This window comes from Mustela erminea, chromosome 16 (genome assembly GCF_009829155.1).
Source record: "Mustela erminea isolate mMusErm1 chromosome 16, mMusErm1.Pri, whole genome shotgun sequence".
NCBI lineage: Eukaryota > Metazoa > Chordata > Mammalia > Carnivora > Mustelidae > Mustela > Mustela erminea.
In genome coordinates, this window is record NC_045629.1 from 70104045 (window position 1) to 70127038 (window position 22994).

The 22994-nt window shown below is 50.3% G+C and overlaps 1 long non-coding RNA gene across 2 annotated transcripts; it reads left to right on the forward strand.

Moving 5' to 3' along the window:
* The first annotated feature begins 186 nt into the window (after nt 1–186).
* Nucleotides 187–18744, forward strand: LOC116574836. Of its 2 annotated transcripts, XR_004279518.1 has the most exons (5): nt 187–616; nt 985–1223; nt 8402–8593; nt 10968–13340; nt 14282–18744. It is a non-coding gene; the product is annotated as an uncharacterized LOC116574836 (long non-coding RNA). The 2 variants fall into 2 exon arrangements; XR_004279517.1 differs by lacking the exons at nt 187–616; nt 985–1223 and having other exon boundaries at nt 8127–8593.
* The last annotated feature ends 4250 nt before the right edge of the window (nt 18745–22994 follow it).

Below are 22994 nucleotides of genomic sequence, written 5' to 3' on the forward strand. Positions count from 1 at the left end.
CTAGGGAGTGAAGGCCATGAAATAGTACATATTTGAGTTTAAAAGCTTAGTCTCAGGGCACCTGGGTGGCTCAGTCGGTTAAACATCTGACTCTTGATCTCAGGTCATGACGGGAGTCGTGCTTGTGGGAGTCAAGCCTGTGGGAGTCTCCCTCTCCCTCTGCCCCTTCCCACTGTATTCTCCCCTCCTCCAAATAAATAAATAAATCTTAAAAAAAAAAAAAAAAGCATAGTCTAAAATGGCAGGATTAATCTTTGAAACATTTCATGGAATTCAGAAAAGAGGGCGACATTCAGTTGTCCACAAGCTAAGTCAATTCGAATTTCTCAAGATGCTTCATCTGAATCAGACTTCCTGAGGAAATGATGATGTTTAAGCCAGAACAAACATACTTTTCATGGAATGTGGTTCTTTTGTGAAATACTTTGTTTCCTAAACAGATAGTGACAGGCATGAAATACTTACCCAAGATTTTATTTGTGTTTTTCCCTACTCTTTCTAAAGAGAATTCTGGAATATTGGTGTGGACACCAGTATCGGTGAAGGAAAAAAAAAAAAAAAAAAAAAAAAAACGCAAAATGACACCAATCCACAATCTTTGTATCCTGTGGAAAAGGTACAATCTTTGTATCCTGTGAAGCTTTTCCCTTCTTTTAGTTTTCAGAAGCTAGGCTTGATGAATTTATCTAGCCAATTAAAGACTTTGAAGTTTTATATAGAATTTATTTTCATTGAAAACTTACTCTTTGGTTATCATCATCAATCTGGCATATTTGTTAAATTTCTGTTACAGGAGTTTTCCCAAAAAGTGAAGCCTTTTCTTTCAATGAAGTTGTATTGTTTGTTGTAAGGACGGCGGGCTTAGTCAGAGGATCTCCGTCCCCCTGTGCCCAGGGCAGCCCGGGAGTCCTGAGCTTACACAAGAGTGACATTTGAAAACCCGAATAGACACTGGAGCTAACTCAGTTTTGTTTCTTTTCCCAGATATGACTGAAGACTTGGACCATTATCCAAATGCCACGTGGCATTTTTTTAAAATGCTAGTTCTTTTCAAGAACGTTCCATTAAGTTTAAAACACTCCCACAAACTCCGAAAGACAAGATAATTTATCGGCCGCCTTCTATAGAGCTTCAGACACGGAGCGTCTGCTTCAAGCAGCTCCTGTAGTGGGCGCTCCTTTCCCCCGAACACCCCCGGACTTGAGTTTCCTGTGAGGACAGAAGTAAGTCACAGGCCGGGCCGGCTCCAAGGCCACCGTGAACTGATCTCCAGCTGCACAGTAGGCTCCAGCCTAAATGCCTCCGTGTATCCCCAAAGTTAATCCTCCCTACAACCCAAGAGGCCGTTGTTAGCACCCCCATTTTGCAGATGGGAAAGCCAAGGGCAAGCCAGGGTCATGGAGTCGTTTGTCCGAGGTCACTCGCTTGTGTGGGGTACAGCCCGTATTGGGACAGAGCGGTGAGTGTAGAGGCAACCCTCTGACCCACTAGGCTCTTGGCCCTGGGGCCGCAGAGGGCACATGAACCATCAAACCTGCACTTCTATCCCATCTTCCTCATTCCCATCACTGAAACCTGTTTTCCAGCTCCAGACTCCTGTCCTCCCTTCTCTAGATCCTTCTGCCAACACCCCACCCAGTCCGGGCCCTCCCTCCTTGCTTCACACTTCGAGTTCTCTGACCGCTCTTCTTCCCCCTGGCCCTATTACTCTACTGGAAAACGAACAGGGTCACCTCACAGCCTACTCGAAAGCGTTCCTGTTCCAAGGAATGGAGTTCAGCCCTGGCAGTCAAGATTCTGCCAGAGACCAGCTCCTCCCCTGTTGACGGGATAGTCCCTGGGCTCCCCAGAGCCCCGGTCCTCCCCTCTCTTGTTGGCAGGGCTTCCTCTGGGAGGGGCTCACCCTACTTCTCCTGGCTGGCTCTTGCCCACCACCTTTAGTGAGAGTCACTCCATCCTGCCGGGCCTCAGAGTTTTTGGGTGAACTAAAAGATTTGGACTTCTTCCCAAGGTTTCCGCAGACTCTACTATTCTGTTTCTTGTGCTCAGTGAATCGGTCCTGAGGGAAGTGTCAGCCCTTTGGAAGGAAAACAGGCTGACAGGAAAATCAGTGTATATTTGAACCAAATGGGTACATCGCCTCCTCAACTATTCATCCAACAAATACTTTTTAAGGCCCACTCTATGCCATGGTTTGTGTTAGTCTCTTTAGATACAAAAATCTCCCCTCCGGAGAGCTTTCTGTCTAGTTGGGGCAGATAGATATTTGAAAAACAAACTCCATCACAGGTTATGTGAGTGCCGTGTATAGGGGACAGTGGCACAAGGAAAGGAAATACAGGAAAATTCTTGAGTAACCCAAAACTGCGTTTTAGGAAATCAGGTAACAAGATCGAAAACAAGAAGTCTGCGGAACCTGATTGGGAGAATAGGGGGTGAATCACGAGGGTTTTATTGGAAACCCGTGACGTTTGGGAGAGCTACCTTCCAGCTTGTATCAGACTCGGGAAGGGACTAACCCCTGACAAGAAGGCAGTTAAAACAACAGGACAAGAACCCTCATACCATGCTTCGGGAACTGCTAACTGGTGCAGCCCCTTTGAAAAGTATGGCTTTTGCAAAAGGGGTTAAACATAGAAGTTACTGCACAACCCAGCAAATCTCCTAGGCAGCTACCCAAGAGAAGTCAAAACGTGTTTCCACAAAGTCTTATATATGGACATTCATTAGTAGCATGACTTTAATAGCAAAAATGTGGAAACCATCCAGATGTCCAGTTCAGGAATGGATGAACCAAACTGGGGCCCCGTACAGCGGGATATTGCCTGGGATCAGAAGAAATGAGGTAATTTTGAACTCCGTGCCATGCCATGGCTGAACGTTATGCCGGGTGAAAGAGCCAGTCACAAAGAGCATAGGGTGTCTGAATTAATTTCACCAAATGAGATGTCCAGAAGAGACCAATCCATAGGGACAGAATGTTGATTAGTGGTGGCCTGGAGCTGGGGGGGGGGTTGAAATGGGGGAGAACCTTGCACGAGGGAATCACTTTGGGGTGAAGGACGTGTTCTAAAACCAGGTTGCACAACTCTGGATTTCCTAGAAGTCCCTGAATTCAGCCCTTCAAACAGGTGAATCTTATGGTGTATAAACGATGCAGACGAGCTGAGTGGGGATTGCTTTATAGGACAGAGAGGAGCGCGCCTGTCTTCATGGTCATGGTCATGGTCATGGTCAGAAAGAGTGAGCAGCTATCAGTGCCCTAAATTCAACCAGTCATCAGGCCCCTATCAATATTCTCAGAAGTGTTTTTGAAGCTTAATCTTAAAGATTAGAGTGAAATAAGAATTCTATTCAAGCCTCGGTCCCTAATCACAGGATTAGAAGTAGCGATTCCCAAAGAAGTGTTAAGGGGCACCTGACTGACTTGGTCAGTAGAGCACACAACTCTTACTATCAGGGTGGTGAGTTCAAGCCCCACACTGGGTGTGGAACCTACTTGAAACAATGTAAAAAATAAAGAGCTGTTCAGGTTTAAGGAGAGAATAAGATTAAATAGTGACTGACAGCTCTAACAAACTTAATTCTACCTATTTCTATTTCTGTCTGTCCCAACTGTATATGCATTTTATAGGCAATGATCACTAGTAGTAAGTAACCAATAATTCTAATTAGCCACTTTTTTTGTTGTTGTTAAGTATAATGGGGTATGAATTCTGGCCATTCCTTTTCTCTGTTTATTCTCCTTTTGGGAGGGAAGAAATTAAGTCCCTAAAAATGACCTCGTAATCATGCAGTGGATGTCAGACCCAGTACAACAATACCGTAAACATTTATGACCACAGAAAGGAACATTTAATGGGGACTTTTTTTAATGAACAAATACAGTCTTGGTCTTAAAAACAAAAGGAAAAAGCAAGATACAGTTATGAAAGGAAGCAACCCAAGGACCACCCTTCGTCATAAACAGAATACAAACCGGAAGTGGGGTGCTGTTAAGGGGGTCCGCATGCCCCTGGAATGTACCAGAAAGGTTGTCATTGATGGTCTGGGGGTACTCGGGCTCCACGTGGGGTCCCCTCGCTGAGTTTCTAGGCTACTTATGGTTACCACGTTTCGCGAAGAATGTGGAGACTCTGATTAGGCCAGAGAACAGCAATAACAAGGCTAAAGATGATGAAACGTGGATGCTATGCTGAAAGGAACTGGAATGTTTTTGCCACAGAGAAAAAAAACTGAGCCTTCTGTTTTGTACAAAACATGGGAACTCTGTGAGGAAGATGCTACAGGGCAATTGGCAGGAAGTGCCACAGGAGGGCCAATTAGAAGACCTTCGACACGCAGAAGAAAAACTACTGTTAAGAGTCTTAGAGAGCCAGAAACCGGCCCGGAAACCACAGGTTCCCGGGGACTACAGATGAAATTCAGAAGGTTTATGAATTTGTATGGGGGAAAAATAATGACAGCTTTAGTTTTACTAATCTCTAATTGGAACTTAGCATTTCCTGCACTTATAAATGCAGGCAACAAACTACAGTGCACTTCACGGTACCTGCGACTTTGTCCACTCATAAAAATGGTAAATATTTCCATGTTGCATTCCTGTCACTGTAAAGATGAATTTCACTCACCTCTTTTAAAATACAGTACTTCATTCCCTCCTGGCAGTGATGGACTAACAGATATGGGATTTGCCCTTACCTTTAGCAACTAAAAATCCGGACAACGTAGATGAAATGGTGGTTTTCAGACATTAGACAACAAGAAATCGGACATTGCCCTAGTTCAGCGCCTGGAGAGTTCCCCAGCGTCCTCAGAGAGGGGGCTGCCTGGCAGGAACCTGTGGTCGGTCAGGTCAGAATCTGTCTGAATTGAGGAGACAGAGCTGAAGGTTCAGAGAGACAGAATTTGCAAGCAGCGGACTGGAGAGGAGACAGCCGCCCTGAGAGGGAGCTCTGGAGATGGGCAGAGGGTCCATCTGGAGTCCTCAGCTGAGTCATGACCGGCTCCAGCCAGTGAGGAAACCACCTGAGGCCAGGAAAGAACCTCCCACATCAGAGGGAACAAAATTCTGAACTCACACACGCCCTAGAATGTTCCTTTTCCCACCGGCCAGAGCGGGTCAAAGTTGGCCCTGGACTAAAGAATGTTCTCATTCTGTGTAACAATACTGAAAAGGAAGTTCAAAAGCAAGGGTAGGCAAATTTTGATGGGAAGGGGCAGCCACTGAATGTTCTCAGCTTTTCGAGACAGATGCTCCCTGTTGCAACTGCGTGGCTGCCGCGGGAGCGGGAGACCGGCACAGCCAGTATGTGAATAAACGGTGGTGGCCGTGTTCCAGTAAAGCTGTATTTACAGACGCTGAAATTTTAATAACACAATTTCCACATGCCACAAAATATTCTTCGCCCCCACCCCCAAGTACCCTTCACCAGAATGAAAGATGAGATCCTACATCATTGAGGGGCTCTGGGGTGGCGCCGTCGGTTGAGCAACGCATTCTTTTTTTTTTTTTTTCTTATGATTTTATTTATTTATTTGACAGAGACAAAGAGAGCAAAAGCAGGCAGAAGCAGCAGGCAGAGGGAAAGGGAAGAGCAGGCTTTATGCTGAGCAGGGACCCCGACATGGGACTCAATCCCAGGACCCTGGGATCATGACCTGAGCCAAAGGCAGATGCTTAACCAACTGAGCCACCCAGGCGCCCAAGCAACTGATTCTTGGTTTCAGCTCGGGTCATGATCTCAGGGTTGTGGGGTCGAGCCCTGCATCGGGCACTCGGCCCTCTCCCTCCTCCCGCTCACACACAAGCACATGCTCTCTCTCTCTTTCTCTAAAATAAAAAAAAATAAAATAAATCTTTTTTAAAAGATCCTACATCATTGAAATGATTCTTCTGCTAGATGTAGGAGATACTATGAGTAAATAATTCAAGGTTGGTTGGAATAGAATAGAGCACAAGCATGGAACCTTCAGGAACAGGGTACTTGAGCATCCAAGGGCTGGGTTTGGCAGTGAGCGCTCCCGGGCACTTTCTTTCTGTTCTCCTGCCACACAGTGTACTTTCCACCTTGTGACTCTTGTGGGTGTGTCATCTCCCTCCCTTGGCTGTGTTCTCATTTTTTAAAAGATTTTATTTATTTATTTGATAGAGTGAGCGAGAGAGAGAGAGTGCCCAGAGGAACAGAGGAGAGGGAGTGTTTTCTTGAGGATGGAATCCATATCTGAATCATGTGTATTTCCTATGCACCAAGGTTTTATGGAATAAGCTCTAGAACCATCTTTATCAGACACCCTGAAGAGCTTGTTATAAGGAAGATGTCCAGGGGCGCTGGGGTGGCTTAGTTGGTTAAGTGGTTAAGCCGCTGTCTCTGGCTCAGTTCATGATCCCAGGGTCCCGAGATCGAGCCCCACCTTGGGCTCCCTGCTCAGTGGGGAGCCTGCTTTTCCCTCTGCTTCCCCTCCCGGCTTATGCTCTCTTTCTCGCTCTCTCTCTCTGTCTGTCAAATAAATAAATAAATAAATAAATAAAATTTTTAAGAATGCAGCTGCGCAGGCCCCACTGAGTCAGAATCCTAGGAAACAAATCCAGCAGTCTGTATTTAAGCAGTTTTCTAGCTGGTTCTGATTCACATTCCACATGAAGACTAGGCACCTGGCATGCAAAGAAAAGCCCAAACGAATTAACGTTGAGTTCATAAAGTCAAACAGAACTACACACACACACACACACACACACACACACACACACACACGCACGTTACAGCTATCTAAATAGCATATTCTTAGGTCAAAAGCTTCCAAGGATCTTAGATAAATATAAAGAGTTGTGCATCTTTTTCTTTCTTTTCTTTTTAAACAATATTCTAATCAGTCCAAAGCCTGGTGACCTACTTCAGCCCGATTCCACTCATCATTCCCTCCCCGCCTTTTCAGATTTCGCTTCATGGATCATTTCTAATGACGCTGTTCGGCAACATCGCTTCATCTCCACCCCCCAGGGCCTTGGATATGTGAACGTCTCAATTAAAACAAACCAGAATACAAAACCTCTCATGTACCTTTCTCTTTCCAAAAATTCATACATATCGAAAGCATGGAAATGAACTAGTGTGGTTCCCAAGAGAGATCTCTAACAATCTCCCTCTGCTGGATCTAGGTTCAGTTGATATTTTTGACATGAATATCGGATTCTCCAAGAAAGTGATGTTTCTCAAATACCGGTGGTTCAAACTCCCTCATCAGAGTTTTTGCCGTATCGACTTGTGGCTTGTGTTATTATTTGCCTAGATTTTACTTTAATCAAGTTACATTTAAAAAAAAAAAGTTTAGCCTTCTCCTAAATAATAATATACACGGAATTACATAATTACATGAAATTATAGGTTAGATGTGCTAAGTATATTTTAAGCATATTAAAGTAAATATGTAATTACTAAAATAAAAGAAATAGGTGTTCTTGAGGCACCTACAATCCTCTTGGGTGGCCTTTAGGAAACTCCTGCATGGGGTCCTGCTAGGGGTCCAGGCCAGCACCCAAAGCCTTTCCACACTCCCCAGGTTCTTTTAAGAACCTCCCTCCACACACAGCTAGCACTGAAATAAAGAAGTCCCTTGAGAGCGCGTTGACACAAGCATGAAGCTTTGGCTATTAATCATCGAGGCACACCCGCCCGCCTGGCCGCTGTGGTTGGGGTTTCAGCGTGGATTGGCAGAAAGAAGAGGCCCAGGAGGGGGTTTGTGCTGACCCACGAGCCGAGTTTCACTTGGGAAGTGTGAGCCGGGGAATCTTTCTGAGGCTCCGGGGCTGCCCGTCCTGGTTCACACCCACAGAGCTTGGCCAGGCATTCCCTCTTCTCCCCTGGGTCAGTAACCATGAGCTCAGCAGCGTGTCCCGTCTGTTTCCTTGAGGCAGGTGACATCCTTGTCAGGCATGGGAACTTCCTAGGGAGAAGCCAGCTCTTGGCACTGGGAGCACTTGCATTCTACAGATCGATTTTTCCTGTGGGTCTGTGTTTGCCTTTGAGGCAGTGTCCCACGTCTGACCATGTGTTCGAGGTGACTATTTTATGCAAGCAAAAGAAAACAAGCTTCACACCTCAGGGAGCTGAAGGTGAGGCGACAGCTGGCTGACGGTTCATGATTCACCCAAGTGGATACTGAACCCCAGGCCTGAAAGGGGCTGCCGCCCAGGGCACATATCAAGTCACGGATGAGAACCCGGGTTTGGCTCCTTGGAGAGTGACAAGGGATTGCAACATGTTTTTAGCTAACCTCAGCTCTGCAGAGCCGGGCACCCGGGAGTAAGGTTTAGGGAAGTCGAGCGTCCTTCAATGCTTTTCCCAGAACAGCTGGGCATGTCAGAGGACAAGCGTTCCAATTTCACTCTCTTTCTTACTAGCTCCGTGACCTGAGGTGACCCTATTAGCTTCTCTGCACCTCTGCAACTTCACCTGTGGAGAGGAGGGATCACCCCCGATTCTGCATGCCCCCTGGGGCTGCCCTGATCCAGGGGGACAAAACAAGTAGAAGGAATTGAGCACTAATAGCAGAAGCCTGGCTGGAAGCCTCAGCCCAGGTTCCTGCTTTCCAGGTAAGTGCATTTTATTTGAATACATGGGAATGCGTGGGAATTAAATAACACAGGAGGATCAAGCAAACTTGTAGTGGCTCACCTTGAGGGTGGGCGGTTGTGGGAGGAAGCAGGTTAGAGGGTGGGGCCGTTCATTTTCTTAAAATACATATTCGTTTGAGGGTGGGGCAGTTCATTTTCCTAAAATACATATTCGTTTGAGGGTGGGGCAGTTCATTTTCCTAAAATACATACTCATATCTTTACAGCTAATTTCATCCTTCTCAAAGACGACAGCACAGAGGTGAATTACACTACCAGATCATGGTCCTCCAGGCACGGTCCTCCAGGAGGGCAGGAGGGATGAGAGAGGCTACAGTCTCAGAAAAGATATTTATTGCCTGGGGAAACTTGCCTAGGGCAGAGAAGAGACCAGTTTGGGTAAATGGAGGAACAAAACCACTCTCCCCGGGGACGGGTGTGAGCAAAGGTCCTGAGGCCAGTCTGCAAAGGAAGGAGTGAAGAAGAGAAGCAGTCAGGCCGATGAGAGTCCAGGTTCATCCTGGGGATTCACACGCACAGAGACACACTGGTTGCCAGGTCGGTATGTACTTACTGTCCGAGTATGCAAGGCCTGTAGAAAATACTAGAAGTGTTAGCCCTTGTTTCATGTAAGAGACAAAGGAGAAAGAAAAGTCTCTGATTTAAAGAAGGGGAAAAAGCCAAAACCATAAGCAAAAAGACCCACGGAGAGTTAAACCACAGAAAATGTAGAAAGAAGCTATGCTCAGGGATTTAATAAAATTTCCACATCTTAAAAGCGCACTGGGTGGGGTGTGGGAAGGGCAAGATGGAGGCCCTTGTATCATCCTTTTCTTCTCCAAGGAAGTCAACCAAGAACCACTCAAACTGTGGGCTTTGGCTGAAGGAGGAAGTGGGAGGGGGGGCGGGAAAGGGGGTGGGGGAGCTGCACCTGTGCCAGGGATGAACTCTGACCTCACCCCACCCAGACCAAGGAGCTTTGCAGGAGACACACTTGGAGCTCAAGGCCAGCAGCTTCCCGCCTTCTCTGCACGCTCCTGCCCAAACTGCCAGGGGCAGACCCGGTTGAGGGCCGGCATTCCGGGCCACAGCCTCCCTCTGCCCCCCAACTCAAGAGCCCTGAGACTCCCCATGGGGCGTGTCCCTGACCCCTCTCTCATGCAGGAGTTAACATGTTTCCCAGGCTGGTCACCCCACAAGGGCTGGGGGAAAGGGTATCCATTTCCCGGAGTTCCCTCCGACAGATCTACCAACACACTGGTGACCCGCATGCGTGAGAGGAGGCTTATGCCAATACCTTAGCCAATGCTGTCACTTTGGATTTGCAAATCTGTCCGAATTTGAGCATGCAGTTGTTGGAATTTGTTTTTTGTGTTTTGTTTTGTTTTTCAAATGTGTTCCTGTGCACATGGTGGTGGGGCTCGGGTGGGGGATACCCACCCTTCTTAGATATGGGCAACACTTGCAGATGCTAAAGCAGCTTCTGGAAGGGACCTGGCAGCAGCAATTCCCAATCCAAGGGTTTAAACCCCAGCTTTGCCACTGGCTGAATGTCTAGTGTTTGTTTATGTCCCCTGGCCTCAGTTTGCTCATCTGTACAATGGGGGTCGTTGTGAGGCTCAAGGAGAGAACAGACGGGGCAGTATGAGGGCCGGGCTCCATAAATCGGAGTTATTAGCCGTCTCATTTCATAAACATGCGCTGAGGAGCTATGAGGTGCCCAGCATCTAGGCGGCAAACAAAGCAGATGAGAAGTGAGGGGCAACCGACGATAATCAGGCCGGATGAGCAAATGCGGGGGCGTGGTGGTTGACGAGGGCCAAGGAGAAAAATAGAACAGGCAGGAGAAAGAGTGGTCGTTGCAAGTAGAGTCGTGAGCATTGGGGGCCGCCCTTGCAAACAAGCTGTTAAGGCAAGGACCTGAAGGGGACGGGGTAGTCCTGGCTGCGCGCGTATGGCAGGAGGCAGGTTCCAGGGGAGAGAACCCCCTGACCCCCCCAAATGCTGTTGCTGTTGACTCTGGGCCTCCATTCCCACTGGAGCTGGGGGAGGCAGGGGGCTGCTCTGGGCTCTTTGTTTTCGCTGATACTTTATCCCACACACTCCCAGGAGCCCCGATGGTGCCTGCAGACGGCTCTGGTCTGGGCCCCACACCAGCGGCTCCCCACCCTGGCCCTGCCGATCCATGCACGGTGTCCCAGCAGCCTCTATGTTCCCTGTGGTTCTGCCCACGGGCCTGATGCAGCGCCCTGCCTCCCCCAGAGCCCTGGGTCCCGAGCTTGCCTGTGGCTTTTGCAGGTGCCCTTCCCTCGGCCTGAACTATTCCTTGTGCCCTCGGCTCCTCCTTCTACAGGGCTAGGTCCCCCTCCTCACTCGGGGTCTCAGCTGAGCCTTCTGGTGCTCCTCCAGCCCCCACCCCAAAGTCTGCCTCAAGCACTTGGTCACCTGGGTTCCCGCAGCAGCCTATGAGGTCCCCATGACAGCGCAGAGCACAGCGTGTCCTTCAGCGCCGAGCAGGTGAGCCACGGGTGTTACCCATGGAGCACGTGGGAGTGGGAAAAGCTCTTCTCCCCGAGGACACGTCTCCCTCCAGCCTCTCTTGGGATCTCCTGCCCGACCACCTGGCCGGCCAGGCCTTCTGACGTTTCCTCTTTCTCGGGAAGCTTCCTGCTCGCACTGGGCAAGGAAGGAGCACACCCTTCCTCCTGGGCGGCAGGGGACAGGAGAGGCGTCTTTCCTGGGGTTGATCAGTCTGGCCCACAAGTCCACCAAGGGGTTCTCTCCATCACGGAGGGTGACCTGAAGGAAATCGCAAAGTTCTAGAATTAGCAGGTCTTTCATGAATAGCAACAGGAGCCCTGAGACTGGTGGAAATGGAAGCGAATACTTAGAGCTCGTCAACTGAGAAAAGGGGGGAAAAGAGAGTAAAGCCCTTGGGAGAGCCCTGTGAGCTCGGAGCTAGAACATTTCTTCATGTTTTCATCATGCACGTGCTTGGGACCTGCCTCTTGCCAGATCCTGCCAAGCCCTGGGCATGGACAGATGGACAATCCCTGGTGTGTGTGTGTGTGTGTGTGTGTGTGTGTGTGTGTGTGTGTTTGGGGGAGGTGTTGAAGCATGGATCCCAGCGGGCGCTGATGAATCTTGTGACGGGCCCAGAGGAGAGCTTCTAGATGGTGATATTGTGGCACTGATGAGATTTTCCTCTGCCCTGCCTGGGGAGGCCAACAGTGAATGCACTTGCAGCCTCACAAGGGATGTCTGGAAGTGAGTTCCTGGTGTTCTAAGTTGGAACATTCTGTGGAACAGGGAAAAACACGGGAGGGTCCAGAACAATCTTAGACCTTGCAGTGGCCGTCTGGTGCACCTGCTGTGCCCACCATGTCCAGGACCGAGGCACTCCTTTCCCCAACTGCCAGGAGCATCGGCCGCTGGGAGCTCACAGCCTCGTCTCTCTGCCTTCCCAAGAGGCACGCCCCAAATAACGACTATTTGATAGGGGATTACCACGGGGCCAACTCTCGAGGGCCCCGGCAGCCCCAGAGCTGAGATGGGCTCAGGACTCTGTTGCAGCCTCATTGCACATCAGTGTCCCAATCTGCTTCCTTTCCCCCCACCCCCACCCCAAGAGCACCCTCAGCACACCTCCACGCAAATCTCCAGCTCATAAGCTGTTTTCAGGGAACCCGACACAAAAGAAAACCTCTATTTCAGAACTGCTTTGTACCCCATAACGTCAGCTCCGTCGTGGGTCCCACTGGCAGTGTGGGCTCACCTGGGGACCCCGGTGAGCGTCACCGTGCCCCGAGAGAAGGCATTCAGAGGAAAGAGAGAGCCAAGGCCATCGCTTTTCCTCGCGGAGCTGGGGACCTCAGGATTTCCAGGCTGGCAATGATCTCATCCTTTTTGGCAATTTCACCCGGGGCTTGGCAGCCTTCACCATCTGGAAGTTCTTGCTTACTTCAAACTGGAATCCTTCCTTCTGTGATGTACCCCCCTTTCCTCTCCCCTTTCCTCCGAGGAGCTGTATTCTTGCCAAGAAAGAAAGTTAAAAGGGAACAGAGACATATGGTTTTCCTATTAAGACTGACGCCCACATTTTAGGAGAACAGAGGAAAACGTTCAAATTAGGGCAACGGAAATACATTTGCATGGCACCAACATTTGGAATTGTGTGGTTTTTTTAAAGGTAACCCAAACAATGAGTGCCTCTTTTTGTCCAGCTTATTAAACTTTTAGAGTATTCCGGGGATCCTGGAAACCCCTCCTCGGAGGCAGGTTAGTACGGAGAGACCCGATTTGGAGTCTGGACCTCCTGCATTCAAAACATCCTTCTGCCACTCACTAGCAGGGCGACAACAGCAGCGTGACTGTGGGGAATGCACTTTGCCTTTGAGGTTCCGCTTTCCTGATCACACGATGGGGAACACTGGCCCCCTGCCTCTGTCCCAGGGTTGTTGAGAGTTAATGGGAGGACATGAAGAAGTCCAGTAAACCAAGACACACGGTTGTAGTGTTAATATTCAGCACCGTCCATAATGGTTTCCTGAGCAACTACCAAGTCCAGAGTCCCACCATGTTTTTTTCTTTTTAAGAAACTGACACACCGATACTAAAATTCATATGGAAATGCATCAGACCTAGATCCGCCAAACAACTTTGGAGAGACAAACAACTTGGAAGAACCAAGCTGGAGAACTAAGGCTACCTGGTTTTAAGCCTTGTGGTAAAGTTATTGTGGTGTTGGCATAGGATAGACAAAAAGAGAGTCCAGAAACAGACCTATGGATAACTGACTTTTTTTTTTTTTCTGGCTTTTTTTTTTTTTTTTTTTAACCAAGTTGCAAAGGCAATTCTGTGGAGATAGGATGGGCCATTAACAAATAATGCTGGGACATTTGGATATACTCTATGCTCAAAAAATGAGCTTGGGCCATACCACGTGCCAGATAAAAAATTTAATTCAAAATAGATTGTAAGTGCAGGTGCAAATCCTAAAACTATGTAATTTCTAGAATAAAAAACGTAAGAGGAAAACTTAGTGATTTTGGGTTAGGCAAAGATTCTCAGATGTGACTTCAAAAGTGTCACCCATCAAATAAGTGGGTTAATTGAATTTCACCAAAATTTTAAAATTTCTGATTTTTAAAAGTTACTATTAAGCAACGGGGGAGCTACGCTACAGACTTGGAAAAAATATTTGCAAATCATGCATCTGCTAAAGGACTTACATCCATTATATATAAAGAACTCTCAAAACTCAATAATAAGAAAACATGCAACACGTGTAAAAAATGGACAAAAGATTTGAACAGACACTTCCCCAACAAAAGATAAGCAGATGCCAAGTGAGCACATTAAAAGATGCTCAATGTCATCAGTTGCTAAGGAAATGCAAATTAAAACCACAATGAGATACCATGACATGTATTTTAGAAAGGCTGTAGTAAACCTAATGTTCCTGTTGCCCGCAAATTCATATGTTGAAGACCTAATTCCCAGAGTGGTGGTGTTTGGAGGTGGGGTCTTTGGGAGGTAATTAAAGTTAGATGAGGTCATGAGAGCGGAGCCCTATTATGGGACTGGTGCTCTTATTAAGGGTTAAAGAGACCACTGTTTGCCCTCCTAACTGGCTTCACTCTTCCCCTCCCGCATACTCCAACCCAGCGAGGACACAGAAGGCGTCAGTCTGCAAACCGGAAAGAGAGCCCTTACCAGAACTGGACTACACGGACACCTGACCTCAGACTTCCAGCCTCCGGAAGTATAAGAAAATAAATTTCTGTTGCTTATGCCACCCGGTCTGTGGCATTTTTTTTATGGCAGCCCGAGCGGACGACGACGATGGCTAAAATTAAAGACTGCTGACACCAAGTGTTGTCAGGGAAGTGGAGTAACTGGAACATTCCTACCCCGTGAGAACGTAAATGGTACGAGCGCTTGGAAATCACTTCAGCAGTTTCTCACAAGGTTAAATTATACCTGCCATGATCCGCTTGTTCTCCTCCCAGGAATCTGCCCAAGAGAAAAGAAAACATATGCCCACACGAAGACTTGTAAACAAATACTCATAGCAACTTGATCTGTAATAACCGCAAACTGGAAACAAGCCAGCTGCCCATCAACATGCGAGTGGGCAAACCAACTGTGCTACGTCCATCACGTGGCGTCCCAGGCCCAGACCAAGCTGTCAGGGTCTCCCTGGGCAGTGGGTAAAGGCTCAGCATCCCAGGTGGGGGCTTGCAGGTTCTAAGGGGTTGACCCTGACCTAGAGCTGGCCCAGTCCTGCACAGCTGGACCCTCAGAGACTATCCAGGCCCTAGAGCAGAGGTGGCAGCCAGTGGGGGTTTGAAGCGTGGATCTGAGTGCTGACCTGGCCACTACTGGCCCTGTGACCTCAAGCTGATCCCTGAATCCTTCTGGACCAACAGGAATAGGATTCCAACTTCAGCTTAACTTCCTGCAGAATTCCCCTTGACTCCTGGCCCTCCCATTAAAGCCTCCCCACTCGAGGCTGTGTCAGCCTTTTAACCCGTTGCTCCATGACTTGTTCACCAGTGTCCCCTAGCAGGTGGTACACAGTAGTTCAACGCATGTTGCCAATTGATAAAAAATCTACGATGTGCCAGGCACTTGACATACGACAGCTTATTTAATTTTCTAAACAATCCTGCATTGTGGGTCTAATCATGCCCATTTTAGAGATGAGAAAACTGAGGTGGAGTGAACTGACTCACAGGAGCCTGACACACAGGGTCATGAAGAGGCGGTGCTGGAGTCTGAGCCTGGCTTATTAGACTCCAAAGCCCCTGAGTTTGCTGCCGCACGGGGCTCCCCAGCCTCTACCGAGGGGTGACTTTGCCTGAACTTTCTGCCTCACTGCTGGACCCCAGGAGACAGAGCCTGCAGAGTGCTTGGCAAGGCCCCCCTGGCTCCCAGCAGTGCTGCTCCTGCGAGGAGGCCTTTGTGGACGAGAGGGTGAGCTCACCGTGCGGGGTGGAAGATGTCGGGCTGGTGGCTGGCGAGTGGCCTCTGGTTCACCTGACTGGCTCATGTTTGGGGCGTGTCCCTGTGAGTCTGGTCGGGTTTCTTGTAGGTTCCCACGGAGACTGGCCTCTTCTGGGAGGCGACTGATGCTGCCTTTCCTCCCTGACCAGGCGACGACTCCACTCACTCTTCCCAAGGCCTCAGCCTTCAGTCCCACCGAATCACTCAGGGGAAGTCAGAGCTCGTAATTATTTGACTAATCCTCATGTGGCAACACACTGGAGATTGTTTTTTTAGCACAAGGCAGGGCCTGAGTGAGAGCTTTTCTCCCTGCCGTCTTGCCTTGCCTGGGTCTGCGGTCTGGGAGCTAGGCGCCTCCTTCCCTGGAGCCTGGAGAGGTGGAAGTGGTGGGTCTCCCAAGCCCGGGAACCCACAGCACCCCCTTGATTATCAGTCTCCTGGGGCTGCTGTAACAATTTACCACAAAATCGATGGCTTAAAACAAGAGAAATTTATTTTCTCACCATCGTGGAGACCAGAAGCCCCAGATCAAGGGCCTTATGTGGGATGATCCAGGAAAAAAGCTCATCTCAAGACATTTAACAACATCTGCAAAGACCCTTAGGTCACATTCGCAGTTTCCCAATGGGCAGCTATTTTCGGGGGGAGGGGGCACCATTCAGCCCCTACCTCCCAGAAGTTGCCTCTGCCAGTGCCGAATAATGGCACAGACACTCCCCTCCTTGCTGGGGGTCCCTCCCATTTGTTCTTTCCTCTCCATCCCAAGAGCCACTGTCCTCTTCAGGCCCTCTCTTCTATTGCTGGGACTGGTGCAGTAGGCTTCTAACCTGCCCCACTTTCATCTCTCATTCTTTTTACTGCTCCAGAGGGACTTTGGTGACCACCAAATTATCCTGTATCATTCGTGCCTCGGACACTTTGGAAGAGCAAGTCCAGTCTTCCAGGTGTGGTGTTTGAGGCCCTGACCAGCTGCTCAGCTTCTTGTCCTGGTCTCTGCCTCTACCCTCCCCCAGACCCACCAACACTGTACAGCCTTTAAACGGACTATCCTCTCACTTCAAAATGCCTTTTGCTTATGCTCATTGTCCATTTCCCAGCCCTCTGGCCAGAAGCCCCAGGAGGTCTTCCTCAGCCCTGTCTCATGTCCAGAGCACCTTCCTGGGCCCCAGCATTTGTCCCTCACCAGTGCTGGTCACTGACACGGCCCAGGCCTTCTTAAATAGAGTTGGAGCTCCCTGGGGGAGTCTGAGGTCACCATCACGCTCTGTGCAGAGCTCAGCACAGAGGACGCACTGGGAAAGGTTTGTGGTGTGAATGGCCAAGTCACAGTAAGTCACTCGGAAACAGAGATCCTACTTAACTCATCGGCTTAATTCTGAGTGCATCTGCCTGCTCCGCCCCCCTCCCCGCACCTGTCTTAAAGTTGTAGGAAGTGAGCTCCTACGATGCACAGTGGAGTATGTCGAAAAGCTCCCCTTCTGAAACTGGATGTAACCCAAAGCAAAGCCTTCCTTGGCCACCTAGGCTCAGGTACAACCTGGGCAGGTCAGTGGGTTTTTCAGAGCCTCTCCTTCCTCATCTGCAAACAGATTGGTTTTGTTTTCCTCAAAAGAGTGGCCATATAAATAGTTACGATTTGGCCCAGAAATTCTGCTCCTGGGTCCCAAGAGGAACACGTCTACCAAGACCCTCATACCGGAATGCTCATAGCAGCCTGATTCGTCATGGGCAAATGGTGGAAACAACACGGAGGCCCATCACTGGTGAATGATACATGCGGCGCATCCATACAGCAGACGGTTACTGAGCGGTGGAGCGGAATGAAGGAGAGAGACGTGCTACCACCTGGATGAGCTCAGAAGACATCATGCGGAGGAAAAGAAGCCAGCCATGAAAGATCGTGTATTGTAAGATTCCATTTATGTGAAATACCCGGAACACGCAAATCCGTGGAGACAGAAATTAGAGTAGTGGCTGCGAAGGGCTCAGAGGGGACGGCCCGGTGGTGGCAGGGGGGTATCCAACAGGTATGGGGTTTCTTTGGGGGATGATGAAAATGGTCTCAGACTGACTGCTGTGGGACCCTATGGACCATTGCATTATGCACTTTGGAGGGTGAACTCTGTGGTAAGTGAATTATATCTCAACAAGCCTGTTCCAGAAATAACACACAGTGGCAATGCGGCAGAAGGGTCAGGCGCCAAGGTCGTGGTGTCTTTCAAGTAGATCTGAGTTTAAATCCTGGCTCCACTGCTGAGCCGATGAGGGAGCTTGAGGAATAATAATTAACTTTTCAGAAGGTCAGTGTTTTCACCTATAAAATGGAGACAATCCACATGCCTGCTTCCTGGGGCTGTTTTGGGGATACATTAGATGAGGCTCATAGAGTCCTCGGCACAGAAGGGGAACGCTTGACGTGGGCTGTCATTAGCTCGGTCTGTGAGGGATGCTGTGTGTTCTCAGCGGCGGGAGCTCCTCTGCGGCTCCGGGCAGTGGCCTATCCCTTCTTAGGAAGAAGAGGAGTGGGCTCTAACCAGGTTCCCAGCCCCTTCTCTGCGGGCACCTAAGCCACGCCATCGTCCTGCAGTGATGCTGACCACACGTGGGGAAGACGTCCGTGGCCACTGTCCACTTCTTCCCCTCGACTCTTTGCTTTGGGTGGGCATCCCCAAGGAGGCTGCCCGGGCATCTGCGGACACTTTGGAGGTAGCAAGCTCTTTGCTCACCAGTGACCCCCGCACCTTGGCTGAAGGTTGCCCTTTCCAACCCGAGGGGCTGAGCTGGCTCCCTTCCCATGGGCTGACCCAAGCCAGCACTTGGCCACAGGGCCAGTGAGCGGGGCGTGAGGAGCTCCTGCCGCTGGGAACACCGGGCGTCCCACCCAAACAAGCCCACCCTTTGTCCGCCTTCCTGGCGCTTGCAGCCCCTCGAGGGCGGCCTTGAGATCAGTAGAGGCTTCCCCGCATCTTCCTCAGCTCCAGGGCGTGTTAACATCCCTTGGCCTCCACACAAAGAACTCCAAGGGATATCTTTAATAGGCATGGTGTTCCCTCTGTATTTTTTTAAATTTTTATTTAAGTCATCTGTACACGCGGTGTGGGGCTTGAACTCACAAGCCTGAGACGCAGAGTCACATGCGGCTCCGACTGAGCCAGCCAGGCGCCCCTCTCCGTATTCTTCTAGTGCTTGTGAACAAACTCAGGAATATGAAAATGGGCATGATCCTTTCAAGCACCACCTCCAATGGGGGGGCGCTCCGGTAGACCTCAGTGCTCCCACTGGGGACCTGCCCCTCCCCCAGCCTGTCCCTGCTCTGTTCCGTCCTCAGGGTCTCCCTGAGCACCCAGCCTCGGGCTGCAGGGAGAGTCGGCTGTGGGCCGGGTACCCCTGGGGCTCTGCCCAGCCCCCTCCGCCCTGCCTCCGGAGCAGGCTCTTCTGACCTCAGAGGCCCAGCAGCTGCACGAGCACAGGCTTCCCAGGCACGAGGAGAAGCTGCTCATCAGGAGCCTCTTTGCCTCCCATTACAGGGCCTGTCTCCCCTCCCGGCAAGCTGGGGCTCGGCTGCCCTGGGCCCCCTGCTCCTCCACACTCACCTACCCCTCTCTTCTCTCTGGAGCCTTCCAAACTCCTCAAGTGGGGCCCCTCCTCTCCTTCTTCCACCAGACCACTGTAGCTGCCTGATGGGCCCCTCCTTCCTCCCTGGCTGGTCTCTTCTAACAGCTGCTAAGGGACCTGACCATCCCCAGGTGGCAGCCCGAGTTAGTCCTGGAGTCGCAGAGCCGGCCAGCCACCCCTCTCCCCGCCTGTCCCCCAGGGGCCCTCGGACACGCAGCCTCGTCAGGTGCAGCCCTGCCCCCTCCCCGTTCCCCTCTCTTCCCCTCATTCCAGAGCCCACAGTGCCTCTGAGCCTCTGCTCAGGCTGAGGCCTTTGCCTGCAACGCCGCCCTTACTGGTGGCATCCAGAAAGCAGCTCCCTTACCACCTTCACCAGGAAGCCTTCCCTGATCTCACCCCACCTACACCTATCTCAGCTGGGTTTTATTAGGGGGTCCCGTCTGTGCCTCCCCCTGCTCCTCCCCATGCTCTGCTGAGCTCGTCTGCCAATGACTCAAGGGTCCTGACTGCGTCCAGTCAGTCTCTGTACCCCGGAGTCTGGTATGTTGGTGGCACTCAGTAGCTCTTTGAACCAAGCTGACTTTCATAAGGCCCCAAGACTGTGGCAGGAAACGGGCTGTCACCAGGGCTGAAGTACACTGGGGCCAGCTGGGAGGAAAGTGGTTTCCAGGGTGGGGGGAGCCTTCTCACGTCCATAGCAGTGGGTGGAAATGGCTTTGGGTGCACGTAGGAAATGGGACTCATAGGCAGGCCCCCCGCGGGACCCCGCCGGCCCCCGCACCCTGCAGCTCAGCTCCCATGGGCTCGGCCGCCGCGCCGCACACTCCTAGACAGGTGCTCGGAAGGGCAAGGACCCCAGTTTCTCATGTTCTCACAGAAAAAGGTCCTTAGTGCTTAGAACATCTGTTCTCCATTGGTCTGAGGCCATGGGCCACGTGTTTCTCCACGGGGGCCACGTGAAGATGGCCAGAAGCAGGGCGGGGAAGAGGCTGTGGAGCCGTCCTGCCTTGTGGTCAGCTTGGCCCCGGTGATGCCCCATGTGGGTCTTGGGCAGATAAACATGGACGGGAGGAGTCTTGGACCGTGAACACCTCTGAGCCCCGAGCGTGCCTTTGAGCAATGGGCTAAACACTTAACCCACTTTCCTCGGTTCTTCCTCACAAACGGGCCCCGGGAGGCGGGTGACCCTTGTTTCATTTCAGACTCATGGAACTGGGTCTGAGCGGCTGAATCAGCTTCGCTGGGAGAAGGTGTCACAATGACAGGGAGGTTTGGCTTTGGACTGTGCTCTTTCTGGTACGCTCTCCAAATAAATAGTGGTAATAACATAGCCTAGCTTTTTTGTTCTGTTTTTGTTTTATTTTTTAACATTTTATTAGTGGGTGAGGGACCCTGGGAGGGTATGTGCTATGGTGAGCACTGTGAATTGTGGAGCACTGTGAACTGTGGAGGACTGACGAATCACAGACCTATACCCCTGAAACAAATAATACATTGTATGTTAATTTTAAAAAACTGAAAATAATTTATTTATTTTGAGAGAGACAGAGAGCACAAGCAGGGGACAGGGAAGAGGGAGAGACTCTCCAGCAGACTTCACACTGAGCACCGAGCCTGACGCCGGGCTTGATCCCATGACCCTAAGATCGTGACCTGAGCCGAAATCAAGAATCAGATGCTTAACCGATGGAGCCACCCGGGCGCCCCAGAACAACAGAACCTTGTCAAAAACCACAGACCAGCGTACATGTACGGGAAGAAGCCAAAAGCAGGCTCTGAGTTTGAAGAGCTCCGTGTCCCCCAGAATCTGAGTCACCTAGCCCTCCCCGACCCCAAATACACATGGTTCACGTGGCTGCCAGGGAACCTTCTCGCACTAACCAGGCCAGGCCTGTCCTTTGTGGCCAGACCCCTTTCAGGGGCCCAGGAGGCTTCTGCTGCCCGGACGGTCATCACAGTAGCCGCCCCCAGGGTCAGGTCATGTGGGACTCGCGGTGTCAGGGAGCTAGCCCAGGGCGCTCTTCTGAGAACCCGCCACAAAATGGGCAAGTCATTTCACATCGCGGAGGCTCAGTGTCTGTGTCTGCGAGAAGATGGGTGGACCCAGCTGCCACAGGCGCCTCGGAGTGCAGATGCGGGGCTCACAGGCAGGGAGGGCCGGGAAAGCCCTTGGCTGACCATAAAACGGTCTGCCATAGGGAAGGCTCCCTGGTGTTGTTACCATCGTTGGAGCCCTGAATGCCCTTCCTGGTCTCACCTGGCTTCCACAAATTTCCCTAGAGCTGGAGTCATGGCCCATCACTGAAGGAAGGGCAAAGTACCCATGTCCACATAGAGGCTCTGAAACACAGCTCATTAGGGAAATATGTAAGTCATTTCGAGGACACCTGCGTCACCCTCTGTCACCCCGAACAGTTCTCAGGTTGCTGAGCAAGGGCTGGGACTCTGAACCACTTGGGGCTCTGTGCTCCATGAGTCAGAAAACGCGGGACTGACTTCTCCATGTGGCCCACGAGACACAAAGCCTTGTGCCTACGATGCTTATGGGGGCCCACGAAAGGGGTTCTTTGGGAGGGGGGAATCCATGGGGGTAAAAGCGCTGAGGACCCAGAAAAGTCCCAATGAGGGTCTGACAAAGACCAGGGTGCAGGGGGCAGGCATATCCTTTCCTTGTTTGGGGTCACTGAGCTGGAGTCAGGAGACTGTCCAGTGGTTGCAGTCCCCTGCAGCCCTTCTGACAGAAGGGACAGAGCCTGTTCACCAGGCCCTGGAATTTGTCGGGCCTCTCACTTGGTTTGGACAATGCATGCAGCACTGGGGGCACTGGGTGCGTTCTGAGCCTCGGAGCCCAGAGTCTGACAGCTTCCATTCTCTAGCTTTTATTTAATTTTCATTTCTTTTTGAAAGATTTTACTTGTCAGAGAGAGAAAGAGAGGGAGAGAAAGAGAGAGCACAAGCAGGGGGAGGGGCAGGCCGAGGGGGAAGCAGGCTCCCCGCCCAGCAAGGAGCCCGATGCAGGACTCGATCCCAGGACGCTGGGATCATGACCTGAGCCAGAGGCAGACACTTCCCCGATGGAGCGAACCAGCCGCCTTATACATGTAATTTTAAATTGTCGACACCCTGTATCTCTACAAAATGCAAAGAAACAGTGGAGATTAATTTTAATAATATATTTTATTCAACCTAATGTTTCCAAGATATTACCATTTCAACACCAGATTGATATAAAAATGATTAAGGACCTATTGTGCGTTCTTTTATTCCTATGAAGTCTTCGACACGTGGTGTATATTTCACGCTGTGAGCGCCGCTCAGTTTGGACCAGCTGCGTCTCGCGGGTCCTGCCACCTCTGCTGTCGCGTTGCTGCTGCATTGCACTGCACAGACCTAGGCTAGAATTTTTGCATGTTTGGATTTCTCTAGCCAGGAAATATTTCCCTCACAATTTTGGAGGTCAATATTGCCGAATTTTTTATTTGGTTAAAAAGGATGTTAAAAAACAAAAACAAAAACAAAAACAAAAACAAAACAAAACAACCCAGCGCCATCTGTTGTCATCAGATCATCCCAAGAGAAAGGACTTCAGCTGTTCCAAAGCACAGGAAGGACAGATTGTCAGATAAAAGATATCTTTACATTGAACACACTTATGTCTAAGGAAAACTTAATGCACTCTGGTCCTTTTTCTCATTTTGCCACAGATAATAGAACATTTCACTCTGCTCCTGGAACCGCAAGTCTTGTCCACTGGCTC